The sequence below is a fragment of the Channa argus genome, chromosome 4 (genome assembly GCF_033026475.1).
Source record: "Channa argus isolate prfri chromosome 4, Channa argus male v1.0, whole genome shotgun sequence".
Taxonomy (NCBI): Eukaryota; Metazoa; Chordata; class Actinopteri; order Anabantiformes; family Channidae; genus Channa; species Channa argus.
The window spans coordinates 14,951,757-14,967,935 of record NC_090200.1 but is presented as its reverse complement, the minus strand read 5'-3'; the positions used below and the strand labels follow the sequence as shown (position 1 = coordinate 14,967,935).

The window sequence follows — 16,179 nt, the reverse complement described above, 5'->3', positions numbered from 1 at the left end:
AAGTTTACCAACAACATACCAACTATCTTGAGAGCCATTTGACCGAGAAAATAAATGATGTGCTGCATTAACATTTACTTTCCATGTAAATTCATACACCATTCAATCACCAACAATGCACTGAAATTTTTATCCTCTTTGAAATCGATTAGGCTGGTATGGTAGCCGTGAAAGGCTGTAAACAAAGCAATGTGGCTGTTCTCCCTTGATGTCCACAGCAAGAAGCTGCACGCATTCCAGTAGCTTAGAGGCTTAGACAGAAGCTCAGGCTATAGGCCACTGGGCAAAGGGCTGAACACATCCATCACTGTGTGTGACCGATAAAAGGCTCAGAGTGTCCGCTACTCCACATGCCCATCAATGACACAAACCAAAAGCCAGCTTTTAATACAAGCACATCGTAGCCCTCAAGATCGACATGCTTCTCAAGGTTTTACAAGTCTCCCACTTGGACTTCAGTGCTTTCTGTGCAGAATGATGTACCTGGCAAACTGTGACTGATTAACGCTCAGTCAAATGACTCATTGATCAATCGTTTCTGCACCATCGGTGATCCTGCTTAGCCTCATTTTGTACATTTAAAGTATTAACTTTGATGAAGACACTGACAATATGGGGAGTTGTTTACATTAAGCAGTTACCTATTGGTGCTTCTTTAAGTAGCTGTTTATAAATTGTAAACCTTGTGAACAGCAATTTAAAAAAGGTCAAATTTAACACAGTAATACAAGCTATTTTATCATTTAATTTAGGAAGAATTACTTTTTAACCATTGTGAACATCACAAGTACAATTCAATGCTGTGTTCCTCTAAGTGGGTGTAACCAGGCTCATGTTCACGCAATTACCTATTGTGCAACCAATTTTAAAATGACAGGTAGGAATTGTTTAAACATAATCTAGTTATGTAATTCTGATTGATGATGTCCCAAGCTCAAGCAAAGCCCAAGTAAACCTTCTTAAGAGGAAAAAGGTGTGTGCTTTGTTTTTTTAATAACACATTTTAGGACACAACTTCAACTTGTTTTTATAGTCACATTACACTCAGTAAGATAATAGGCACTTTTTGGTGGATGCAGATGGAATATAGTGCTCTGCAGACACATGCAGCAGGGAATTCAGCAGTTTGTAACCAAAGCAAACGGAAATTCTGGAGAGCAAAGAGTATCCTTCTGATAAACCTATAAATCAAGTTCCTGAGCTATAATACACAAATAGTGAACAACTGATACTCCAGCAACAAATTTTCAGCTTTCAGATGTTATGTATGTGCTGGTTTACCTGCTTGACATCTCTGGCTAAATATTCCAACATGTCCTCAAAGTGGATACCAAGCAAAAGTGAAAACCTCTTTATTTGACCTCTGTATCTGCCAGATAGACCACATTAAAATATCTTTACGAGGGTAGCCTGCCCACTTTATGTGGGGCCTGAGAGTGGGGCAACTGCCCCCCACGTGCAGTGACCTCACTTAGTACAGATCAATAGCAAGATGCAAATTCCTCCCTCCGACTTTTCAGGAGTCACTTAGGCCCTGGCATCCCAGTCATTCAAGCCTTGTGCGAATCCTTTAGCAGACTGATATTTGGGGTAAATTCCAGTCATTGACAGTCAACATCCTAGACAACCACATTTGACCTATGAGTGCAGCGTATCTGGAAATCCATATGGGGGAGATGAGCTCTTATCATTCAAGAGTATCACTCTATAGGTCATGCTAATGCAGTCCCTCAAGGACAGACTTATCATCCAACTATTGGCTAGTTTAGTTGTAATTTGACATACTTATGTTTCATATATTTCTTTGTGCCCTTTTTTAATTTCCCTTTTATTCAAACAGCAAAATGATGGGCCTGGGTTTGACGATTTAATGGCTGACTGACTGCTCTATTTAACCAGACAAGAATAATAAGGGGATTAGCTACCTATCAGATGACAGAGTTCAGTATGTTACACATATATTCTATGTGTACGTGATTCATTAATCACTGTGAAGATAGTATAGATATGTTCTTTCTAGGTAATAAACATGGAAAGATTATAATGAAAACTAATAGTTTAACTAAATTTGTCCCACTTTACATGACTTGAAAGGCCATATTGCTGTCAACAGTTGCTTAGGTAGAATTCTAGTTTGAACTTAAACAGGAACCTTGAAATTCATTAACCTCTTTGTTTGCAGTGAAAGCCCACACTAGGGTGCCGTGAGATGCAATCAGAGTCCTGACAGGTCTCTACAGCTCCCTGGTCCCCACAGCTGGATGCGTGTAGGCAGACAATGATTTCATGGAGAGATGGAGGTGAAATGATCTGTTACTAGAAAGCTGATCCCCCTCAATATGATATCAGAGCACGCAACATGTCCTTAGACATCTTCACCTACTTTCACAATTTGAAGGTTAGGTCTGGTCATCTGGGTTACAACTACAACCTACAACAATGTTATAGGTAGTAAATTAAAAATAAGCCTTTATATTAATAAACCACCTAGTTTTACAGATGTACTTCTACAGTAAAATAATAAAAAATATTTTAAAAGATGATGCATATTTATTGTTAACCAGTCAAATTTAAACTCCCAGTTACAGTATGTTTACCGAGACAAGTATACCAAAAAAGCAGAGAAGTGAAGAAAACATGTCTCATGTTAGTAAACTTCTAGTCTGCTTATGTTTCCATGGGGCAAGAAGAAGATTAATCCCATTTGGCCCATGATCAGTGTTAGAATAAATACACCTGTTTTATAAACTATAAAGAAGGAGCAGCATATACATATAGAGATGTTACAAGAAAATAAATTTCTTTATATTTTTTAGTCAGAGGGAAAGACTGTATGATTACTAATCCCTATTTTGGGAGGTTTCTGTAGATGGGCACTAGGCAATGAAAAATTATTTAACTAATAAATATCTGATGACACAAATACACCAGTAAATGTCACTATAGCACATATTTGAGACATTATAACATGTATTCTGGGTACATGTATGTATTGATTCTCTATAGCTTAAATAAGACAGACCCACTGACCACAGCGGAATTCATATTGGGGAGAAAAGTATCAACAGTGTTTGTTTCTGTGCACTTTAAACAACACCTGTATGCTGAACAAAATCATCCCCTAAAGATGTCTGAAGGCCCCGCTAGACCCAGAGCCAGCACATCTATAACTGTCTCCTCCACTGCCTAGACTGTGGTGGAGATCTGCCAAAAAGAAAGCAGATATACAGGGGGTTCTGAGCCCTGCAGCCATTCGCTACACAAAAAGTGCTGAAAGAGGCCATAAGATGGCTTGTGTGCTGTGTCCTAATATATCACATCTTCAATCCAATCTGATGAATTATTCATATGTTGCTATCTACTGTGCTTCTCACCTAAAACATCTGCCCTGCCAGCTTGTCTGCTAGTTCTGGCTCATACTCTGTTCTGTCACAGGAAGCTTTTAGTCTGCTGCTGTCCTGTGGTCTCTGTTCCATTCAACCCCCTTCCTCTAGCTCTTTTTCCATCATCTTGCACTAGAAGCATTAGGCATAAGGATTATGTTACTGTGTCAAAAACTAAAAACCACCATCTGTACAAGTATTGTTTTCACTACCACTGTGCAAATCTCTAGGTTTGTCAAGACTGGAAACACACTTTCTTTTGCCATAATGAGAATATGCAATAAATAAAAACTGCAGGTTTTGTAAAAAATAAAGACAAGAGCTTGAGAGAGAAATGTGACATGCAGCCTTGAATTGTCTGACATGAGTAAGTTTTTATACAGAGGGAGATCCATGCACTCTTCTGTGACCAGTCACACTTTGGATAAAGTATTTGCATCCAATAACTGGCAAACACTTAGCTATCAAACATCAAAAGTCAAACCCAAAGTCAGATTTCACTTGCGTTACCATCAACATGTCTGATCTGACAAAACCTTTGACCTTGGGACAAGGAAATCGATAACATTACAGCTCTCGGCTACATCGCACACAAGGGGTGGCATTAAGAAGAAAACAGAGCAAAATGCATAAGATTTCATTAAAGGTAAGAGACACTGTGTGGGATAAAAGGTGCACACTCACCTTTCTCTGCTTTTTTACAAATCTTAGCAGAGCATGATGTGACAAAACACCAGCATCACTCTACAACCTGTCATCCTCCATCGCACATTTCTCATTCATAACTTTAAGCAAGGAGGACTGATGACTGACAAACCTGTGACTCACAAAGCAGAATTTGTGAGTTTGTCAGTCAGAAAGGTGAGCTATGTAACCATCTTACTGTATCCTACTTCTTAATAAAGAATGGCACTGTGTATTGTTTTAAAAAAAGGAAGCACAGCTTGTTCATGATTAGGCAATTAGATATTTGTGATCAGAGTTAGAGTAGGAATGTCTGAAAGGGTCAGTAGCACCATTAGCAGAGTAAAGGCCACAACCTGCTATGCACAGAGATATCAAATCACAGTGGTGGGAGGGGGGCAGTGCAGTCAACTAAAGACGCTCAGGTGCTACTCTCCTACTCATTTTGGAAAGCACACACATGTATTAGCTGCTAACAACTGCCTGGTTGCTGTATGTGGCACTATACAGTTGTCCCAAAGATGTGATGCACACATGGCTTCAGGGATTAAAATAGAACTTTATTATTAAAAATGTAACATGAACCGGTGTGATATATAGGATGAAACACACCCTGAAAAGACCATTTTGAAATTCTCACACAAGCACATATGAAACGCTGTACATGGTTTCATAAAGCAGTTTTTCCATGCTTGTGGACAGCAAAATAAAGCTGTGTGAACAAGACAAAGCCCCGCAGTGCTTCATACATACTGCTTGTGTTTTGGTCTTTGGTTTCATATGGGTTAAAAGGCAGATCTAAGGGTCTCTGAGACACTGGGATCTGGCCATGTTCCATGACTACAGTAGTTTCCCACATCGTGGCACATTGCGAGACTGGGAATAAACAGAGAGGCTTGCTGTGCACCAGAATGCATGTTTGCAGAGTTCCCATCAGTGAGTACACAGTAATAGGACTCCCTGAAGACTTATGTTTAACCTTTAGGCTGGCTGGTCATTCTACAGCTTACCCCTCCTGTGCCTTAGCTATAAACCCTTTTCTCATCTATTGTAGTCAACATAAACAGACATAAAGTCAGCTTAAATTACAAGATCTGAAGATCACGTTATATGAATTGAAAGGCCTGGCTATTAAATGATGAGATCATGTTGTGAACAGTTTTTTTGTTTAAGTTTTTTTATTTTTATTTTTTTTACAAAGTTGACTTACAAATTGACTTAGTGTCCCAGATTTTTAAGGCAAAATGGATGAGAAGTCCCTAAAATGCAAAGCAAATATTTTATCTATGAGTAAATGACAACTCAGAAAACATTTTGTGCTATAGATCGAAAGCTTCAAAAAAAGACCTTGTGGTGAATGTATTTTGTTGAAAAAACAAAGGTTTTTGACAGTGTCGATCTTTTAGTAACCATTCCCTAATCTAAACTGACACTACACAGGCCAGCTAAAAAAAAAAAAGGACAATCTCTCTCTCTCTCTCTCTCTCTCTCTTCTACACAGGCATGCGTGCGCACACAGACACACACAAACAGTGAGAGAATCAATAGACTATACAGTATAAACAGATGAAGAAGGATCAGAGTAGTCTAATGCAGAGAAAATGCCCCTGGGATATGCTGACAAAATGGAATCATGTGCATATGGGGCCACTATAGGGGGGTACGCTGTGATAAAACCGTTTGATGCACTGTGATTTATGCCTTTGTCTTTTGTGCTGTGAACACTAATCTGCAACAGGTTGCTCAGTGCTTCGAGCTGCTGCACAACATAGAAGCATAATTTGATCTCTTTGCTTATATTCCTTTCAGCAGACTTGATGTAGAACACTTCTGCATCAAATACATTTTCAATCTGCAAAGGAATGTTTGAGCATTCCAGCCAAACTTTGCAACAGCCATATTCAGGATTTCTCTGCAAGTGACTATAAACATGTCATAAAATATATTTTTGTGAAGTAGAGGTATTGCTATAACAGGCACCATGCTTTACCACAAACTAAAGCTTTTCTGACAGCATCATACAGACAGTTCATTGTCAAGGCCACTGGTATCTAGAATGCAACTGCCAGCTGTTTTCTTTGTGGATCAAACCAAAAGAAAACAACAGGCCAAGGTCAGCACAGACAGGCTTTTCTCCTACAGCAGACAGACAAATTTCCATATACGAGGCTGTAAAACTTCAACTCTCTGCCACAAACGAGATAGTATGGTTAATTATATTCCACCCTCTTGTGGGATAATCAGCCATTTTCAAAAATCCAAGAAAGCTTCCATTTATTCCAGTTCTGCTGGGTGGTTGTTGATCACTTGAAAATGTCTGTCTGTGTGAAAACTAAGGAGGGCTATCTCTCATGTCCAGCTGCCCAGTTACTACGTGCTAGACCTACAACACTGGATTTTGAGAGGGAGAACCAACTGCCCTAGGGCTATATAAGCGTCTACAATGCTGATTTTCCTCTACAGAAACAGAAAACTAGTCCCGCTAAGCTTTACTTGTATTTTCCTTCTTATACAACTTGATTTAGATATGCGACTATCACTGTGCCGAGATTTAGACATTCATCTGCTTAAGGGAGAAAATTATTCACTTTACAAGGGTTTATACAAATCTCAACAAGTCTGGATGAAGAAGTGTAAGCCGTTACGAAACCTATACAAGATAGCATTTTGCTGTATATACTATGTCTTAAAACGTACTAAATAATAAACAAAGAGCCAATAAAAAAAAAAACCCAGTTCACTCCAGTGTTGGAAAATAACATGTATTCTCTTGATGCTCACAAAACCGTTTTCTTTGTCAAACTCTAAAGAAATAGGGGAGAGAGCTTTTTAAATAAAAAGCTTAGGTTGATCTCCTTATTGACTTCTGACAAACTTTTCCATTTATGGCTTCTAACCATTAACTACAACCCACACATCTGACAATTTGGCATCCTTCATATCACACATTATATTAATTGTGCTGCCAGCAGCATGTGGGTGAGAAATCTAAATTTCACAAAGTAACACCTGAAGCTTCCTCAAACACAAAACCTCCTGAACAATTTGAGTGGTCTACCTTTTAACTATTACGACCAGAAACACCCCAAAATATTAAGACTTTATGTTGATATTTATGTTCTCATTCTTGGCCATAGCTTCTTCACATTCCTCTGGGTTCATACGCAGTTTCCTAGCTGTTAAGGATGTGTGTCCACTAGCTGCCACATTCACTATTGGAAACAAAGCCCCACTTCTCACAAGCTCTCCTCTTATGAGTCTGAGTTTTCCTCTGTTTTATTTATTTATTTTAACTCACTCAAGCCAACAAGCTTGAAAAATATGAACACACTATTAAATAGCTGTGTTTCCAAAGAAAATAAGTCCAGAATCAACATCTCTGAATGTATGGGTAGCTCCTACACAAACTCCCACAAAACATAGGACATGCACACACATACACACACAGGCTCACTCTCAGACTGGGTCCTTAATGACCCCCTTACCCAGCTATCACCTTACCATAAAGACCTCCTCAAGTGGGCGGAGGGCTGTTTCTAGTCAGCTCACACCCACCTTTCCCTTTAAATAAAGAAACTAACAACAACTCAGTCATAAAAAGTTTATAATTCTCTAACAGTGTAATGACAGCTTATGCTGGCATCATTTCAATAGGAAACCAAAACCACAGCGTACTCCCATCAATGATTCATAAAGCCACAGAACCACACAGTTAATGAACAGAGAGGTGTATAATCTCTATAACAGCACTACTTACGCTCTTTCCCACTCTGTTGTAGAAAAACAACCTCCTTCAGATCTAAAAAAAGGTTTCCTTTAAGGTGACACTGACAGATTGATTCCTCCTCCAGGAAGTGTCAGAGAAAGAAATAAAAATCACAGAAACAACACCGTTTAAAACTAGCAGATGACTGCTCCAAGTCTGCCGGTCTGCACTCTCCCTGTGACACAGTGTCTTACTACAGCACGGAGCTCCACCCCAGAGAAGGGAGGAGATATATGAGTAGAAGGGAGGCAATCATTATCTTGAGTCACATTTGACTCAAACTGCCAATATGCAATATTGGCAATATGCACAATATATAATATTTCTGTAACTTGTACAAAGCAGCTGAAATCTAATTACATTGTACAAAATATGTAATACTGTGGAATTAAAAACTGTTCAGACAGCTCAGACAAAGTGGTTTTAGATGCGAAGAAGACACGAGGAATATACTTTAATAAGATTTAGATTATTTACATAAAGATTTAACCCTAAATTGACAAAAACTCCAGTATATCCTGTGGTTTTCCAGTCTCAAGACAGCTGACCGCATGACTGCTTTTCCTTTATTGCGAAATCACTCCCACCTAAACGAGACTGACGTAGCCTTTTTTTTTGGCTCTCCTGGGAGTTGGTTCCCTTGTTGTAGAATACAGATGTTTGCCTCTCAGCCAGTTGCTTACACTCGTACGAAGACTGCCTTTAATGAGTGCAATTACCAGTAACTTCAAACTACAAGGAAAGGAAAGGAAAGAAAATATTCATGAACATCGATAAATTCATGGAATATTATCTATTTGTAACTGTAAACGTTTTTAAAGGTAGCATCAGCCGAAAGACATTAGTGATCCTTTGCTATGCTTCTGAGCTTCTACACTGCATTTTTAGCAGATTAAAAGTTACATATACGGTATTAAATTCTGATTTTCTTCCCATTTTTTTGTTTTTTGTCCTTTCGGCTTATCCCGTACATTCAGGGTCTTCCTATTTTAGTACATTCGTGAAAAATAAGTGTGTGTGTGTGTGTATATATATATAATAAATAAGTAAGTAAGTAAGTATATTATATAATATAAAAACTGTATATTTTCAAGTTGGGATGGGTTGGGATGCAGAAGGCTGTGGGTTCAAATCCCACCCAACCAGGTGTTAGGGTTAGGGTTAGGTGTTGTTTTGGGAATTGTAGGGCGCTCAGCTTCAAGAAAGCCCATAGTGCTTATGTTTTATAGCCATAACTTGGGTCAGTATCTTTTCATGTTCATTATAAAAACTATCTCAAGTCTATTAACGAATCCCTTTATGTCATATGAATAAATACGAAAATTATTACAGAACGAGTAACAAATTTGCACGTAAATTGATGTGCCAATAAATGCCAAGATTTTTAAAAGTCCTTCAAGTGGAGTGTTACCAGTTAACTTCACATGCCTTCTCCAAAAATATTTCCAGGGTAAATAGAGAGAAGTGTAAGATAGCGGGGTGTTGAGATGGGGACGCCTAGCTGTTTCTAAAATAGCAGAAGCTAATTATACACTTTAGGCAACTGCTAAGAAGCGAGACATGATGCCACGTTTGAAGGGCTGAATATCGGCTCAGTATTTCTGTGCAGAGTCAGGAAACCAGACAATAACCTGAGACATACTCAGGCCGAGGCAAGGATACGCACTGTGTGTTATTTACAGCCGGTGTCTGTCAGACACCCCCTTCACTTTGGAGTGGCTACGCACTACTTTTTGAGACCAGCTGCTATTGCCATGTAGATGACCTTTTCTAAACAAACCATAGAACATGAAAGAAACCCTCTGGCGACGCCTTAACGCAGGACACAGATCAGTCAAACAGAGAAGTCCTCTTGTTGCTTGTGAGTGAGTTAATGTTCCCATTGCCATTTTTTTTTATTCATTGGGGTTATCCATAAGTATGAGGAGATGGAGGACATTTCAGAGAACTTGAAAAAATAAATTGGTTGAATTTCCTTTTCCTTGTATTGGAAAATTTAATTATTTTACCCAGTTATGGGTTAAAGCTTAATATCAGTTTCTAAATTGGTTTTACTTTCAACGGTCTCCTACAGACACTAGCAATGAATGGCCTCTACTCACGTTTAGTGTGCATCCCTTAATGTCCTGACACACCGAGTTGACATCCAAGAACTAGACGAAGACCCAGTGCTGCGTTAGATCACGTCACCTTTTGTCTGGGCTCACAAGGGGAACTTGAACACATTCTGTACTTGTGTGAGAGGAAAGAAAAGCAGATATGCACGCAGCATTAGTAAACAAAGCAGCATTAGTTTATCACTATCACACTTATGCTCACCAGACAATTTATAAGTACTTCTAATTGAGAATATGTCTCAATATGTCTACTAATACTGTAAGCTACATTGTTAAAACCATGGTCTCTTCTCATGCACTGATTTGCTCAGCTCAACAGCCAATCAGAAGGATTTCTTGCACTAATGGAACCAAACAGCAATTTAACACACATTGGTTGAAAGGCGACCAACCGTTGTCCAACTAGTGCAGTTGGTGCAGTAGACAAAGCATAACCTAGGAAAATGTTGGCTAATGGCCAGCTGTCAGCTTGGTATGTTCTGACTCATAGATCATTCATTTTTGAACAAAAATGATATAAGAACAACAGGCAGACAAACATTCGATTAGCTGATATGTTCTTTAAAAGCTTTGAATCACCATAAAGAGGCATTTGGCCCAAATTTTTTTATTTTATTTTATTTTTAATTCTTTATTCGCAGTCATCCAGGTTTGGTTATCCGAAGGTTAAGTTATGTCATGAGAGCTGGACTTCTTCCTTCTTGGTTGGATTCAACCAAGAAGAATGAAGTTGAGTTAAGTCCACCATCAGATAAGCTTGTAATATTCCAGGATTTGTAATTTACATTTATCTTGTAAATTTTAGTAATATAATCATTATTAGAATGTTTTTTTTATGTTTAATACTGTAAGTATGGAAATTGATACGGCATGTCACAAGATGATCATTGCTAAGTAAATAAGAGGCAGGCACTCTGGCTGTTTTTATATAAAATTTTTTAGTATAACATTTTTTTTTATCTATACATATTTTAACTTGAATAACAATTACATTTTTACAAGTAACATTATATGAGCTTCTGTGATTTCTGCATGAAAGTACAAGTTTCAGCATCCCCCCTCAGTACTTTTTACATACACAACTGGCAGAAGTGCTGACAGGTAATTCTATATAAATGAATACCATAAAGGAATTACAGTATTGTGATAGGCTTGTTGGGTAGTGAAACAAGCACCACATAGCAGAACTAGGCTACTTAGAGTCACTGACGCTGACAGAAGTAGTGAAGACAACTGAGTAACCCTGGGACTTAACTCTCAGCCTTATGTTATTGCTTCTGTGCTCAGTGGTTTCTGTTTGACTGTGTCATGGTGATGAATCTCAATTTTACTGTCTAACACAGCACTGTCCAAAGTGCTGAAACACTAATTATAACATGTGATGCATATGCCACAAAAATGTGACACAAAAAACACAAGTGTTCACTTCCTCTTGGTTCTTTTTCTATAGCTTATCAGCTAAATCCTCTCACGAGTAATGTACAAGAAAATGCACATTAGAAGGCCAATTCACTTTAGTAAACAGGAGCAGTGAGAAGCAAGACAAAGTGAATAATTAGGGCAATGAGGTTAAGAAAAAAGTAAGTATTTCTTCATTTACTGGCTCATAACAATACTATTAACCACACAATTATCTTAGCTTATCATTGTTGCATGTGTGATGTACCTTTCCTAACAAAAACTGAATTTAAAAATGGGGAGTATTCACTTTTTTAGTAGAGATTAGAAAGTGTTTTTGGATTAAAGCCCAAGACTGTGCTTTTTAGTGAAATTGAAGCATTCTAGATGTCTTGTGCGTGATCTTATATAAATTTCAAAAACATTCAACCTGACATATTTAGTATTAACTGCATGTTACAAATTTGAACAAGGTTTGTACTAAAGTACACATGCATACATGTTGTGACTCTCCACAGTACATTTTCGTGTAAAGGTAACGTGGTAAAGTAACACAAAAATCTTAATCAATTCATTGGTTAAGTCAGTTTTCAACAATATATACTAAACATTCATTAATGGGATGAATGTGAGGGTGTGTTGCTAGACTGTAGTTTGTCTTATCGGGCGGCAACACAATATTTATAAGTAATAGTTGGATAAAACCAGAAATAGGTTAGCAATGCCTTTGGATAAAGAAACTGAATTTTTCATAATTCTTTTTTACATAACATTTTACTCATTACTCATAAAAAAGGATTAAGATTACTTGTATATTTATATTTACTGAATGGTGGCATGCCTAATAATTATTTTCAATAAACCCTGGATTTAAACTTAATGGAACACATTTTAATGCTTCCTTTAATGGTATTTCATAAAAGCAGTAGCTGAGGTAGCACAATATGGTCCACAACTGTGGTGACTGAATTATGTAACTGGTTGGTGTGTAAAATACCAAAGCATATGATCAATCATACGCTCAATCATGCTCTTCTGTAATGATCTGGTTTCATGTGGGATGTGGAGATTTTTCATCTATGCTTTTTGGAACAAAATGATGGTGAAGTTTTGGCATGACACAAACACAGAATTTACTACACCAACAAAGAGGGTTTGAGGGGCAGGTGCCCTCTGGCATGGAGAGGTTGTCAGTGCACAAAGTGTTTATGTATGGGGAGAGAGAGCGAGGCTTCTGAGCATTCACGTGACTCACCCTAGGTCCTAGTGTTAAATCCCATGCTCATTTCCTCTATGTCAACATTTTATCTATTACTCAATAGTCTACTGCTTCTGGAGTTCCAAGCATTATCAGTCACAAGTCCACTATATCATCATACGGTAGGTGTGACTATCACATCGTGCTCTGTTTCAGGTGGCTGTTTTTCCCACAGCCCTTTTACAATCAGTGTTTCTCTTAAAAGAAAAAAAGAAACTGTCTACATAGTAGTTTTGACTGGCAAACTATTCATTGGGTTAACAATATGTCAAACTAGAGCCAATAGTAGAGCTCCAAGGCCAATTTAACAAACATAGAAAGAGGAAAAGCTGGGATGCTCTCTATATGGCCCTCTATGTCTGCGGCTACCTCAGGTCAACCACTACCATGTACTGTAACAAAAATGTCCTACTCCTACCAAAAGAACAGAGAATCATCTAAGCAATTTTTATTTTCTTGTAGAAGGAAATTTGACTCAGTACCCAACAATATCTATGCAATTCTCAAAACTTATGTCATAGATCAATAGGGTGGGCAAGAAGACTTTATATGCAGTAAGAAAATTTGTCAACAGATAAGGGATTTGTCTATACCGTCGTAGATCTCAATGTTCCAAAAACAAAACTGTCCTGTTTGGTTTATTATAGCTCCGCACTGGCTACATCCCATTCTCATGAACGTGATACCTCAAACACACCTTGAGGGAATTTTGTCAAATCCCCTTGGACTCAAGGATGCATTAGTTAGCTCTTCACAGGAGTGCATTGAAGAACACAATATCACAGAAATGCCTGTACAGAATTTTACTACATCTGGCAGAAACATCAACTTTGACCATAAATGAACTGATAAATTTGATGGTCTAAGGTTAAGGTTACTGTAACCTCTATCATTTCCATCGTCTGTCACAATGGACTCATAGAGTGATAAAAACATAAGTCTGGATAGACATGCTTGTAAACTACAGCTTGACTAGTTAGAGGAGGCATGTAGTTTTTTTCTATTTTATCTGTATAACTTGTTCCTTTGAACAAAATGTATTCAGAAATATGCACAGCAGTGTCATTTGAAAAAAATAACCTTGTTAGATAATACCATGTGTTCTTAGAAATTGTTTTAGCACAAGAAGTAGAATGGCTTAAACAAATAAATGAACACTCTACAGTACATTTCAGTTAGCCTAAAAAAACAAATGTATACATGCATGTTTTTCATTGTCCAGTGTTGTAGACAGTTTTTATTGGAAGTTTCAGAAACCTGACTGTATCCAAACAGAATAAAGGTCCAGCAATAAGTTGATTAATAACGTAGTGAATTAACATAAAAAGATCAGCAATTAATTTGGTAATTGATTAACTGATAGAAAAGAAACACTCCAATCTCTAAAATGTGAGAATATAATGTTTTTTCTCTCACATTATAAGAACTTTGTAAAATGAATGACATAGCAACATGGTTAGCAGATTAAGATGAATGTAAAATAATTACTACATGTGGCCCAATGTGATATATACAAGTTGATATGATACAAAATTTCAGATCTCTTTTTCTTCAGAAAAGGCCAGACCCAGCCACAGGTGCTATTTTTAAAACAGAGAAATATGCAACATATTTAATATATAATTTTTGATATAAATGGCAATATTTTTAAAGTAAAATACAATCATATCCAGTCTGCAAATGCAAAGAATAATGGCCTCAAGGACAACATGCTGTGTCTCAGAGAGCAATTATCTCCAATGTAAACATGACTCCTTCCCAAAGGGAAATCATTAAATAACTCATACAGATTCTTTTGACTTAATCTAAGCAGGGACCCCCCCCTCCAGCATAAATCTTCATCCCAAAGGGTTTATAAAATTGGTTAAAAGATTGAGATTAAGATAAGAGATTGATTAAGAGATTTGTTAGTTCATCAAGTTAAATGTTATACTCTTAATGCACTGTGCACTTAAGGAAATCACCTGATGAGATGAAGGGATAGTAGGACAAAGTAAAATCCTGAAGATGAATAAGTTATAAGCCCATCTACATGTGGGGCAGACAAAACATGAAATATTAACTTAGCATTTGATATAGTGCAAGAGGTAAGGTTAATTTACAACCAAGCCACTGTAGTCCTTCGGTAGAACTTACACATCATGTTAAAAGACAATGATGAAGAAGGAAAAGTGTTTGGCTAAGCATCTATGTAATGCACCATAATTCAATATTAATTTCTGAAGCAGTCATAAATCAGCATGCAGATAAGACCAACTGCATCACTGAGCCAGGGTACATGACTTTCCTTGTACACGCCCAGTTTTTGAAGAGCAGACAAGTGAGGCATATGTTTCAAGGAAGCATAATACAGAAAAAGCTCATGCTAATCTATTTAAAATTAAATCAACAAGTTTAACAGACCCATGATCTCTAAAAATGTTCAAGTGATAAAGAAAGCTCACTGGGATCTCTAATAAAATATGCACAGGAGGTGAGAAATCACTTTACACCAAAGGTAATTGTAGCTTTCCATGACACATGCTGATTTACCACTGAGCCAGCACGGGGATCTGTCTCATCTTTACCATGGAAACCAACACCATACTAGAGTACATGCACATACACATTGAGGGAGTGATTTCCATAGCATCCAGTTCTGTGGCGACAAGAAGCTCACAGCAACCAGACCAATTTACTCTGCAGCTAACTGGACACTCACTCGTCTGTCGATCACTCACAATTTACTCACAACCTCTTTACTCCCTAATCCCTCTTTTCACAATAAATTCCTTTTGTCATGATACAGAAAAATTACCTTTTATCAACGGAGGACAAGGTCTGGCAGTGCTCAGTCAGAGAGGTTCTTGGTCGAGTGGTGACAGAGGAAAAGAAGCTCTGCAGGGATCCCGAGAGATGCTGAGGGATGCAGCTGAACCGGCACCGCATGCACGCATCCAACCACCACTATCACCACCAGCGACAGCAGCAGCAGCAAATCGGAAGGGGAGGAGAGAAAAAAGGCAGTAGAGGGGGTTGCTCTATCAACAGCAGGAACATTACATCATAGGTTGCCTCTGTGGAAGGGTGGGAGAGGAGTGGACGGAGGAAGGGAGGTGCTCCTTGTAGCAGCACTCTGTCACTGCTGAGCTCTTTTCAGTGGATGCACAATACCATTTTTAATATTTATGATTTGGTAACTGTAAAATGCCTTCAGTGTTTAGAGCCAGTGCTATGAAATTAGTAGATCAACTGCTCTTAATTGTGCACCATCACTGAGTAAATATATTACACACTATAAAGTGCCTTATCCCCTTGGGGCAAAGACTGTGTGCGTGTCTCAAGTGCATGTGAGCCCACACAATGTCTATTCTATGCAGTAATTCAATTGCGTGACCAGTGCTTGCTTACTGGTGCTCAAAAAGATGCTGATATTAAACCCTATGCAAAAGGTCATCTGAGATTCCTAGCAGCAGTTGTGAGAGGATACATACTGTATAATTGTTAGGACTGGACATCTGCTTACAATGATTATATTTAAATTTGGCTGTCAAAACAAATTTTCCAAATGATGCTCTGTGCATATGCCAATGT

General features: G+C 38.0%; 1 protein-coding gene across 2 annotated transcripts in view; it reads right to left on the bottom strand.

Annotated features, from left to right (window-relative positions):
* Positions 1-15,720, bottom strand: part of sema4ba (sema domain, immunoglobulin domain (Ig), transmembrane domain (TM) and short cytoplasmic domain, (semaphorin) 4Ba) — a 42,590-nt gene extending 26,870 nt beyond the window's left edge. Inside the window, exons 1-2 of one of the 2 annotated variants that reach the window (XM_067502123.1) lie at positions 15,404-15,720; positions 9,936-10,060 (exon numbers count right to left, since the gene is read on the bottom strand). The gene's annotated coding sequence lies outside the window, so the exon portion shown is untranslated. Of the gene's footprint in view, positions 1-7,824; positions 8,150-9,935; positions 10,061-15,403 lie in introns of those variants that run through there. The other variant, XM_067502122.1, reaches the window with a different exon arrangement.
* Between the last annotated feature and the right edge of the window lie 459 nt (positions 15,721-16,179).